The 11,306-nt window shown below is 47.6% G+C and overlaps 1 long non-coding RNA gene across 1 annotated transcript in view; it reads left to right on the forward strand.

Annotated features, from left to right (window-relative positions):
* LOC144673678 (uncharacterized) overlaps window positions 1-10,869 on the forward strand; it is a 31,607-nt gene extending 20,738 nt beyond the window's left edge. The window contains exon 3 of the long non-coding RNA XR_013574403.1: window positions 10,745-10,869. This is a non-coding gene — a long non-coding RNA (uncharacterized LOC144673678). The remainder of the gene's footprint in view (window positions 1-10,744) is intronic.
* Window positions 10,870-11,306: the final 437 nt, after the last annotated feature.

Genomic DNA, 11,306 nt, shown 5'->3' on the forward strand with positions numbered 1-11,306 from the left:
CTTACCACTTATCAGCCAATGCCTGAATATTGTCCAGGCCTTGCTGCGTACGGATCCAGGCTGCTTCAGTGTCTGAGGAGTCGTGAATGGTGCTGAATATTGTGCAATTATCAGTGAGCATCCCCATTTCTGACTTTATGATAGAGGGAAGGTCATTGAAAAAGCAGCTGAAGATGGTTGGGCCAAGGTCACTACCTTGAACTCCTGCAGTGATGTCCTGACAGATAATTGGCGTCCAACAACCACAACCATCTTCCTTTGTGCTAGCTATGACTCCAACTAGCAGAGGGTTTTCTTCCTGATTCCCACTGACTTCCCATGGATCATCCACTCAGCACTTCTAGCTGAAAATGGTTGCAAATGCTTCAGCCTTATCTTTTGCACTGATGTGCTGGACTCCCCTATCGTTGAGGATGGGGATATTTGTGGAGCTGCCTCCTCTTGTTAGTTGTTTAATTGTCCATCACCATTCATAACTGGATGTGGCAGGACTGCAGAGGGTAGATCTGATCAGTTGGCTGTGGGATTGCTTGGCTCTGTCTATCACTTGCTGCTTCTGCTGTTTGGCACACAAATAATCCTGTGTTGTAGCTTCACCAGGTTGACACCACATTTTTTGGTATGCCTGGTGCTGCTCCTGGCATGCCCTCCTGCACTTTTCATTGAACCAGAGTTGATCCCCTGACTTGATGGTAATAATAGAGTGGGGGATAAGCTGAGCCATGAGTTAACAGATTATGGTTGTAATTATAATTCTGCTGCTGATGTTGCCTAGTTTTGAGTCGCTTGAACTGTTTGAAACCTATCCCATTTAGCAGGGTGGTAGTATCAGACAACATGATGGAGGGCATCCTCAATATGAAGGCAGGACTGTCTCCACAAGGTCTGTGCGGTGGTCACGATATGACAGGTAGATTGGTGAGGATGAAGTCAAGTAAGTTTTTCCCTCTTGGTTACTTCACCACCTGCCGCAGACCCAGCCTAGCAGCTATGTCCTTTTGGACTTGGCCAGCTCGGTCAGAAGTGGTGCTGCTGAGCCATTCTTGTTGATGGACATTGAAGCCCCCTCACCAAAATACATTCTGTACCCTTACCACCCTCAGTGCTTCTTCCAATTGGTGTTTAACATGGAGGAATACTGACTCATCAGCTGAGGGGGTGCGCTAGGTGGTGAGCAGAAGGTTTGACCTGATGGCATGAGACTTCATGGGGTCTGGAGTCAATGTTGAGGGCTCCCAGGGAAGCTCCTTTCCAAATGTATATTTCTGTGTCGCCAATTCTTGTGGATCTACCCTGCTGGTGGGACAGGACGGGTGGTGATTGTAATGTCTGGGGCATAGCCATACTCATGGAATCACGCCTCACAGACAGTGGGCAGAGTCGTCCCAGATTTGCACAGAGTGCAGTAGTGGACATGAAAAAGTCCTTTTACCTGCTGGCTGCAATGCCGGGCTTTCACACCCGCCATGTCCCGCCTCATTAATAATGCATTCCCAGGAAACCCGCCGGATCGTTGGTGGGACGGCCTCTGATTTGTCTGACCCACCATCACCTCAGGCCTTCAGTAATCCGGGCATCACATTTGAAGGGGGCCCCTGCACAGAGCTAGCTCCCTCTAAGGGATTGGAAGCTGCTGCAAAGTCATGGCTGCCAAAGGGAGGAAACATGCTCCTCCCTCAGGGGCCTACTGGACTCAGGGCGAAGACCAGCAAGCAAGGTCACCAATGCAGCTTGGGAGGCGGTAGCGGCGGTGGTCAGCACCAACACCCTGAAAAAGAGGACAGCCACCCAGTGCTGAAAGAGGATGAATGATCTCCTCCCTTCCACCAGGGTAAGTCACTCTTCTTATCACTCTCAACTCACACACTCACAAACCCATCACACATCCACAGGGATCTCACTTACTGCCAGTTCAAGGGACATCACCATTCACTCTCACACACACCTTCATCTGCCCTGTGGATCGTGTCTTCATCCCGCCAATGGCACCACTCACCACCAACATATGCCAGGCATCCTTCTCACCTGGCCTGGCAAGCATCCTGCTTACACTCTACCCATCTGTATTCATGCAGGACAAGCTAGCACACAACAACAGGGAGAGGTTGCAGACTGGTGGGGGAATGCCCAAAATCAAGGCTGTCACAAACTTTGATAATAGAATCATCCAGCTGGCCAGAGACGATCTGGACCATCCCTGTGCTGACGGTGAGGTTGGCATTGCTCAACCAAGTGAGGATCCAGCAGTGTAACATCCATCGGGCAACTATGCTGTGAGTGGGTTCCCCTGTTCTACAGTCCCATGCTATGCACTAATTACCTCTCCTTGCTTTTGCAGAGACATCTAGAATCAGCTGAGGGGGTTCACAAGCTATGTCCTTGACTCAAGCCCTGAAAATACCTCAGAAGAAGAATCTGATGACACCCTAATTGAAGTCCTGTCACAGGGCTCACCCACACCCTCCACCAGCACAGGGACACACACCTCAGTGGCATCTGGTTCTAGAGTAGCCTTGGGGGTCACAATCTGGTGAACACGTCGCACTGTCTGATCCACAGCAGGCGGAGTCAGGGATTCCCCAGGTTTAAGGCACTCAGAGCACTGCTGGAGGCCAGAAATTTTCTGACTCAGATGAAGAGCCCATGGACTCAGCCATACATCATTTCCTAGAGCTGCAAAGGCAAGCTTGGGAACATCAGGAAGGGTTGTCAGATGTACTCCTCAGATTACAAGGCACGATGGAGGAGTCCGTCCGCCTTCAGGCTGAGGTGATAGCACCAGCATGTTAACACACCGGCTCAACACTGGTAGGATGGCAGCTGCCATGGAGACCTTGGTCCAGGACATCGGTCCTGCACTGCTGCGCCGACTGAACTCCATCGCTAACGCCATAGTTGGCCTCTAGCAGTGTCAATGCGAGAGAGGTGCAGGGCAGCTCGATCTCAGTCCAGCTTCCCCCTCTCCTCAAGGAGTCAGCCAGGGGCCCTCGAGCACCCAAAAGGAGGAGGATCAGCAAGCGCACACCCCTGGGCCAACCACCCAGGTGACTCCGGGAGGGTCCGGCCCATCCGAATCCCCTCTTTCTGTGACCCCAGCAGCTCCAGCTCAACAGGTCGAGGAGGGTGCCACTGCCACACAGCAGGACCCCGAAGGCAGGCTGGGGTCCTCCAGGTCTTGGCCCTCCAGAGGACACCCATCAAGGTCATCACAGACAGGGCATAGCAGTCAGCAGGCTGCCTCCACCTCCGCTGTGGATGTCGGGGAAATACCAAGACATAGCAGCAGAGTTAGGAATGTTAAGAAGATGTAGTTGCACAGCCTGGGCACGGGTGTTAATCACTTGTACATACTGTCCACTGTTGTAAATAAACTCCCAAGAATGTCTCCTTGCCTATGGCTCCTTGTTACGATGAGCAGTGTTCTTGTCACTCAGGTGTGAAACCTTGGTTCCTGCACAAGATAAAGGCAGGTGTCTCAGTCCAGGGCCTCTTCCCTGTGCAGTGTATAATGTTCAGACCAAAGTGATGGTCCGGCCTCACACTCACTGGACACATTATGTTTTGGATTGGGGGAGAGTGGATTTTAGTAAAATAAGGCAGGATCTGGCCAAGGTAGACTGGGAACAGTTACTTGTGGGGAAAGCTACAGAGGAACAGTGGGGGGTGTTCAAAAAGGAAATGGGGATGGTACAGGCTCAACATGTTCCCTCCAGGGTGATGGGAAGGAATAACAAGCCCAGAGAACCATGGATGACCAGAGATATTCAGATTACGATGAGAAGGAAAAGAGAGGCTTTTAGCAGGTACAAGGGAAGTAAATCAGCGGAAGCATTAGTGGAGTACAAAAAGTGCAGGGTGGAGCTTAAGAAAGCAATTAGGAGAGCAAAGAGGGGATATGAGAAAGCTCTGGCTGGTAAAAGTAGGGAAAATCCCAAGATATTCTATAAGTATATCAATGGGAAGAGGATAACCAGGGAAAGAGTAGGGCCCATAAGGGACCAAGGGGGCAATCTATGGGTGGAGCAAGAGGACATCGCTAGAGTGTTGACACATCCGTCTTCACCCAAGAGAATGAGGATGAAGGTATCGAATTCGGGGAGAGAGACTGCGAGGTTCTTAAGCAAATTGATATAGGGAGTGACAAGGTATTGGAGGTGTTGACAGGCTTAAAAGTGGACAACTCTCCAGGTCTGGATGATTTGTGTCCCAGACTGCTGAGGGAGGCAAGAGAGGAGATCGCAGGGGCTTTAACCCAAATCTTTAATTCCTCTCTGGCCATGGAGGAGGTGCCAGAGGACTGGAGAACAGCTAATGTGGTTCCGCTATTTAAGTAGGGTTGCAGAGATAAGCCAGGGAACTACAGGCCAGTGAGTCTCACGTCAGTGGTAGGGAAACTATTGGAGAAAGCTATGAAGGAGAGAATCTATCTCCACTTGGAGAGGCAAGGTTTGATCAGGGATAGTCAACATGGCTTTGTTAGAGGGAGGTCATGCCTAACAAATTTGATTGAATTTTTTGAGGAGGTGACCAGGTGTGTAGATGAAAGTATTGCAGTTGATGTAGTTTATATGGATTTCAGCAAAGCCTTTAACAAGGTCCCACATGGGAGACTTATAAAGAAGGCAAATGCACATGGGATACAGGATAATTTGATAAGGTGGATTCAAAATTGGCTTAGGAGGCAGAGGGTGATGACTTTAGTGACTGGAAGCCAGTGCCCAGTGGCATACCACAGGGATCTGTGCTCAGTCCCCTATTATTTGTCATTTATATAAACGACATAGATGACTATGTTGGGGGTAGGATTAGTAAGTTTGCAGATGACACAAAAATTGGCCGGGTGGTTAACAATGAGGTTGAGTGTCTTGGGCTACAGGAAGATATAGACGAGATGGTCAAATGGGCAGATAAGTGGCAGATGGAATTTAACCCTGATAAGTGTGAGGTGATACACTTTGAAAGGAGTAATTTGACAAGGAAGTATTCAGTGAACGGCATGACACTAGGAAGTTCTGAGGAACAAAGGGACCTTGGCATGTGTGTCCATAGATCTCTGAAGGCGGAGGGGCATGTTAGTGGGGTGGTGAAAAAGGCATATGGGACACTTGCCTTTATCAGTCGAGGCATAGATTACAAAAGTAGGGAGGTCATGTTGGAGTTGTATAGAACCTGGGTGAGGCCACAGCTGGAGTACTGTGTGCAGTTCTGGTCGCCACATTATAGGAAGGATGTGATTGCACTGGAGGGGGTGCAGAGGAGATTCACCAGGATGTTGCCTGGGACGAAACATTTAAGTTATGAAGAGAGGTTGGATAGACTTGGGTCATTTTCGTTGGAGACAGAGAAGACTGAGGGGCATCCTGATCGAGGTGTACAAGATTATGAGGGGCTTGGACAGGGTGGATAGGGAGCAGCTGTTCCCCTTAGTTGAAGGGTCAGTTGCAAGGGGGCATAAGTTCAAGGTGAGGGCCAGGAGGTTTAGGGGGGATGTGATGAAAAACCTTTTTACCCAGAGGGTGGTGACGGTCTGGAATGCACTGCCTGGGAGGGTGGTGGAGGCGGGTTGCCTCACATCCTTTAAAAAGTACCTGGATGAGCACTTGGCATGTCATAACATTCAAGGCTATGGGCCAAGTGCTGGTAAATGGGATTAGGTAGGTAGGTCAGGCGTTTCACATGTGTTGGTGCAGACTCGATGGGCCGAAGGGCCTCTTCTGCACTGTGATTCTGTGTTATTCTGTGATTAGTGATGTCTGCACCTCGACGGTGCTTGTCATTGCTGCCAGAATGTCGTGGGCAGGCGTCACAGAGTTCCGTCATTCTCTCTGTGCTATCAACACCTTTGAGATGGGGCTGGCCCCCATCTCTTCAGCATCTATGACCGGTGATTCTGTGCTCCTGAAGGGGACAGGTGCTGAAGGCTGACAAAAGATTGGGTGCATTTAAAGTTTTACGTCTGTGTCTCCATGATATGACCCTGATCACAGAGCGCAAGTGAGCAGGCCTCAGCCTGACAGGAGTCAGACATTCTCAGAGGCTATGTGAGGATCTGTGGAGTTTTCTCACTGCATCATCCTCCAGGAATGTTGTGGCTGTGAGGACCTCCCGAGTGCACCTGCCTCATCAGGCCAGTGCGATGTCCTCATCGCTGGCATTCTTGCCTTCGAGGACCTCATCATCATCATCCTCTTTTTTATCCTCATCGGAGGATACGTGCAGCTCCTCCACCTCCTCCTCAGCCAGGTCACCCCCCCGCCCCCTGTTGCAGCACCAGTTTGCGGAGCGCACAGCAAGTGGCGATGATGCCAACATCCTCTAGGGACTGTATTGCAGTGTCCCAACAAATCTGTCGAGGCACTGGAACCCCGTTTTCAAAATGCCTATCGTTTGCTACACCAAAGTCCATGTCACAAACATGAACCTCATTGTATCGTTGCTTTGCTGTAATGTGAGGCTGCCGCATGGGTATCATTGAGACATGTCCCCTGTGGGTAGCCCTGCAGCCTCTCTGGTGCTTGCAAGATGTCAGGGATCTGAGACCTGCTGACCATGTAGGAGTCATGGACGCTCCCTGGGAATCGTGCACAGACCTGTCGGATGTGTTTGTGGTGGTCGCGCACCAGCTGCACATTCAGCAAATGGAAGCCCTTGCGGTTGACATAGTTAACTGCTTGTTGCCATGGAGATCTAAGCACCACAGGAATGCAGTCGATGGCACCCTGCACCTGTGGGAAACCAGAGATCTACGCAAATCCCAGCGCTCGTGCTTCCTGGCTTTCCTGATCCCAGGTGAAATGCACAAAGTTCTGTGCCTTCACAAAGTTGGCGTCGGTGACTTGGATACACTAGTGCATGGAAGCTTGCGAGATCCCGCTCAGGTCACCTGTGGAACCCTGGAAGGAGCCATTGGGTGGCATGGTCACTTTCATGGCCACTGGCAGTGGATACCCTCCACGTCCCCTAGCACCAAATCCTGCAGTAGGTGGCATGCGTGACTGACCAGTTTCCTTGACATGCGCAGTCTTTTGGCGACACTGGTTCTCGGTCATCTGCAGGAATGACAAGCGCCATCTATAGACCCTGGGTCTAGCGAAGCACCTATGAGCGACGGCTCTCTGTAGATCTTCAGCTGTGTGCGCAGCAGATCCTGCAGCCCATTCATCTTGAAGGAGTTGCTCCTCCCTCTGCTGAGCCAGGCGTCTCCGCCGCTCTCTTCTTCTTTCCTGCTCCCTATAAGCCATGAGGTATACCACTAAATCATCAGGCTCCATGATCCTGATGTTCTCCTCCTGTGGGATCAAAGAGAGAGATGCGTGGGTTAGCATATATGTCCTAAGGACCACTCTTGGTTAAGTCCGAGGGCCCCTTCACACATGCAGGAGATTAGGACGGCCAGTGGGTAGTGCACTGTCCGAAACCCCACCCTCCACCGCCACATTCCACTTGACCGATTGGCGGCAGCTTCACCCACTGGACTGCATGCTGTGCTCTCAGCTCAGGCACAGTCATTCTCCTAACCCACACTGCAAGGCTGCACTGTTAGCTTGAGCCATAATGGATACTGGTCCAAACCTTAATAAAGACATTGCAAGGGGCTGTGAGCACCTCCACCAGTGACTGCGCCATGGCCACCTTTCGCAGGTGATTGGACAACCTGCCCAGTTGGCTAATTGCTCTGCTGCCCCCTAAAACGTGCATTAATTTGCAGTCTGCGCCTGAGGGATGAAAGGTTCAGAAGTATTTGGTGACACTTTCATGTTTTTGTGTTGGTTGAGTGGGCAGAAACGCTTTGGAGACCCGACTCCAAGCATATCAATGGAGCCGCAGCTACAGCGTCTCAACTGTGGAAGGTTGCTCACTTTTGACAAGCTTTTCCAAGTGTGAGCCGTTTCCCACGCACCCCGGCATGTGCTTGTGTAGTTCCTTCAGTCTGTGCTGTCTTGCCACCCCCGCACCCCCCACACTGGCCTGACCCGCACTGGTGCCCCTGCCATAGCACCGCACTGAAAGCCAGCTGGGAAAGTGCAACTTGCCTGTGAACCCGCGAATGCACGGTGCCTCTTTGATGTTCTACAGGCACTGCGCAAGGTTGTGTGCACTCATCTCTGAGTTCCCCTCGAAGTTCAGGTCTCTGAGTGCACAACTTTTAAAGGCAGTTGTAAAACACACCGTTCTGAAGTCATGCAGACATGGGCAGTAAATATGACATGGGGAGGGGGTTTGATTCCGGTGAGCAGGGCCAATAATGAGATGCTAAAGTATTGAAATTGGGTTCCTAATGTGTGGCGGTGGGAAATGTGGCCTGTCATTGACGGGTGGAGCTGACAATCACAAACTGGTTTCACAATGGCATGAAACCAATTTTTGGCTTTCTTGCCATATTGTTCCCCTTGCCATGACCCCCTAACACCAGTTCCAGCCAATGTCTAATTTGTGAGACAGCTCTCCCTATTTTGGCACAAGCCCCCAGATGTCAGCAAGGTTTGACATTGCTGTTTGTGGTGCCTAGGTTGAGTGGTCTATCTGGTTGAAACTTAGACTTTATAATGGTTTGATACAAGTGAGTAGCTTGCTATACCATTTTACAGTGCATTTAAGAGTCAACCACATTGCTGTCACCATTACTGAGACTAGTTTTTAATTCCAGATTTATTGATTGAATTATAAATTCCATTAGCTGCTGTGGTGGGATTTGAATCTGTGTCCCCAGAGCATTAGCCTGGGTGGCTAGATTACTAGTCCAGTGACATTACCACTACACCACCACCTCCCCTCAATAACTTAGCATTATGGTATGGGTTTTTGTGTATCTTCTGCCCCATTGCGTCCGGAAGTTTAGATTTATTTTCTGAAGGCAGCATGATTAGTTTAGATAGATCGGGCTGTTTCAATTAGGACATTTGAAAAAGGTGTCAAATATACTTACTTCCACACAGTTATCATGAAGTACCATTGGAGATTTCTTCATTTTTGAAGGTAGTAGACAAATATTACAATTTCAGGATACTGTTGCTTGGCTCAATTTAATTCCCTAAACTTTATCTGGGTAGATTTTTGAGATAGCTATTGAACTTATCTGAAGATTTTCTGATGAGTATCTGTCTATGGTTCATGTTAATATTTTAGGAGGTAATGTTTAGCTCTGGGAAGATTAAAGTTTAACTATAGAAAATAGGATAAATGCAATTAAAGCAGCTTGTAGTCTATTACACTTAAAAGGTTGGGGCTATGTTGACTTAAGGGGTTAGCCCCTGAAAAGGTAAGATCCTAAAACTGCATGTGGGTTCATTTAGCATGGAGAGCTGAGATGTGATGTCTTGCTGTTTGCAAAGAAGTGCAATCCAGAGAGATGTTTTGTTTTGAGATTTAGAGCTAAATTAGTTTAAAAACATTCCGTGAACCCTGAAAGGCTATGTCATCATGGAGATGGGTGGAGCTTAACAAGGTTCTCTGATTTCAATTTATCTGCGTGTTTTGCTCAGAGAGAGAGGTTTTCAGTTTGGTCCTCATGTAGTTTGTAGCTCACAGGCAAGCCCTGGGAGCAGTTCAGTGCAGTTAGGATGCACGAGAAGTCCTGAGAGCTGAGAAGGTGGTGGAGGGTCACTGGTTCTGTTCCAGGCATTAGGGCTCTGAAGAAGCCCTGTGAGCCATCCATAGCTCGGTAGACTGAAGTTTGCATAAACTCAGGCAATGTCAGCTTAGTGAAGCTAGAAGTCTGCAAAAGAATTGGAATTGTGCCGATAAATAGAGGCAGGAGTACAGCAATGTGAATCCAGCCATGGAACGCAGTCTCAGGAGAAGAGATTGAACTATTGGGAGGTGGGCAGTCATTCAAGCAGTCCAAGTCTGAGTAGCTTTTGAAGGAATTCAGAGGCTAGATTATCGAAAGCGAAGAGTTGAAATCCCTCCCAAGGGAAACAGAGTTTCATTGCGATTTTGCGACTCACAGTGGTCACTGACTTCTGGCTGGGTTGCTGTGAAATCAGTGCAATCTATCTTGGTTGCATCTGCTATTTAATGTGTAGTGTGGTGCGTTTGACCACAGTTTACCTATTAATTCATATTTACCTCATGTTAATTATGAATGTTGGAGTATAAGGTAGATATTGGAAATTGTTTTACTTTTCTGACTTTGATTAGTAAAGTTTATTTTGTTTTTGAAACAGTGGAATCTTCTCTCCTTATTCTCTTAGTGGATAACTGGGATTTCAAACTTTGCTTACCTTAAAGAAAAAAGTTACTGGTCCCTAACCAGATCGTAACAATGTAGTTCCCATACTTGTGTGAGGATACTAGTAAATGGAACCTATTGGGCAGTTCTGCAGATGATTAGATTTTCCCCAAACTGGTTCCCTTCATAACCTAAACAATTCCCCACTGGAATCTTCAAAAGAGCTCATTTCTAGATAGTGCGGAAGAAAATGTTGACATAATATATTTTTGAACATCAAGCCACAGATGATAAATTTTAAACATGTATATCCTCTGCAGAACAGTAAGACATGCCATTTGGTTATTTTGTACCCAGAAATACTAAATATGAAAGTGCTTTGGGGTAATTATACCTTCTGCATGTTAGAGTTAATTCAGCTTCCAGCCCCCAATGTTAGTAATGAAAGAAAATTGTGTCTTTATGTTCAGAATACTTCATGTGTGTTTTGCACATTGTTTTTAAAGTGTAGTTGTAAGTACTTTGAAGTTTCAATACTCAATGTTCATGTTCCTTAAAAAAAACCTATTACAGGATTAATCGTCAAAAGATGAGCAAATGTTACCCATTGATGCCTTTGACACCGAACAAATTGAGGACTCCTGAGCTCATTTGGAAAACCTTCCTCTGCAATAATGACGAATTACAAAATTCAGGTGCTTAGTTGATAAATAAATGTCTTGTTGTATGCGTATTTTTGAAATAAATTATATAATTAGGAAGAGAATTTAAATATTTTGTAATACGATTTGTGTCTTTGATTTAAAAGCTAAATGTTATCTGCCTGCTGACTGTATCTGCATTGTTATTTCTCTTGTGATCAGCCTTGTTCCCATTTCCAGAGGTAGCTTTTGCTTATAAGTAGCTGAAATTAAATGCAACTGTTTATTGTGTTTTTTCTTTGGGTTGGGGGAATGGGGTGTGGCTTTGGAGTACAATATACTACAAAACAGTTGTCTAATTCCTAAGTCTGAAAGAAAGCAAGAAACGCAATACATATATTGGGCCGTTTACAACCTCAGGGCATTCCCAATGAAGTACAATACTACTCATGATACCTATAGCCAAAGCAAGCTAAATATATGGCTTTTTCAAC

The sequence above is a fragment of the Cetorhinus maximus genome, chromosome 3 (genome assembly GCF_964194155.1).
Source record: "Cetorhinus maximus chromosome 3, sCetMax3.hap1.1, whole genome shotgun sequence".
Classification (NCBI taxonomy): Eukaryota; Metazoa; Chordata; class Chondrichthyes; order Lamniformes; family Cetorhinidae; genus Cetorhinus; species Cetorhinus maximus.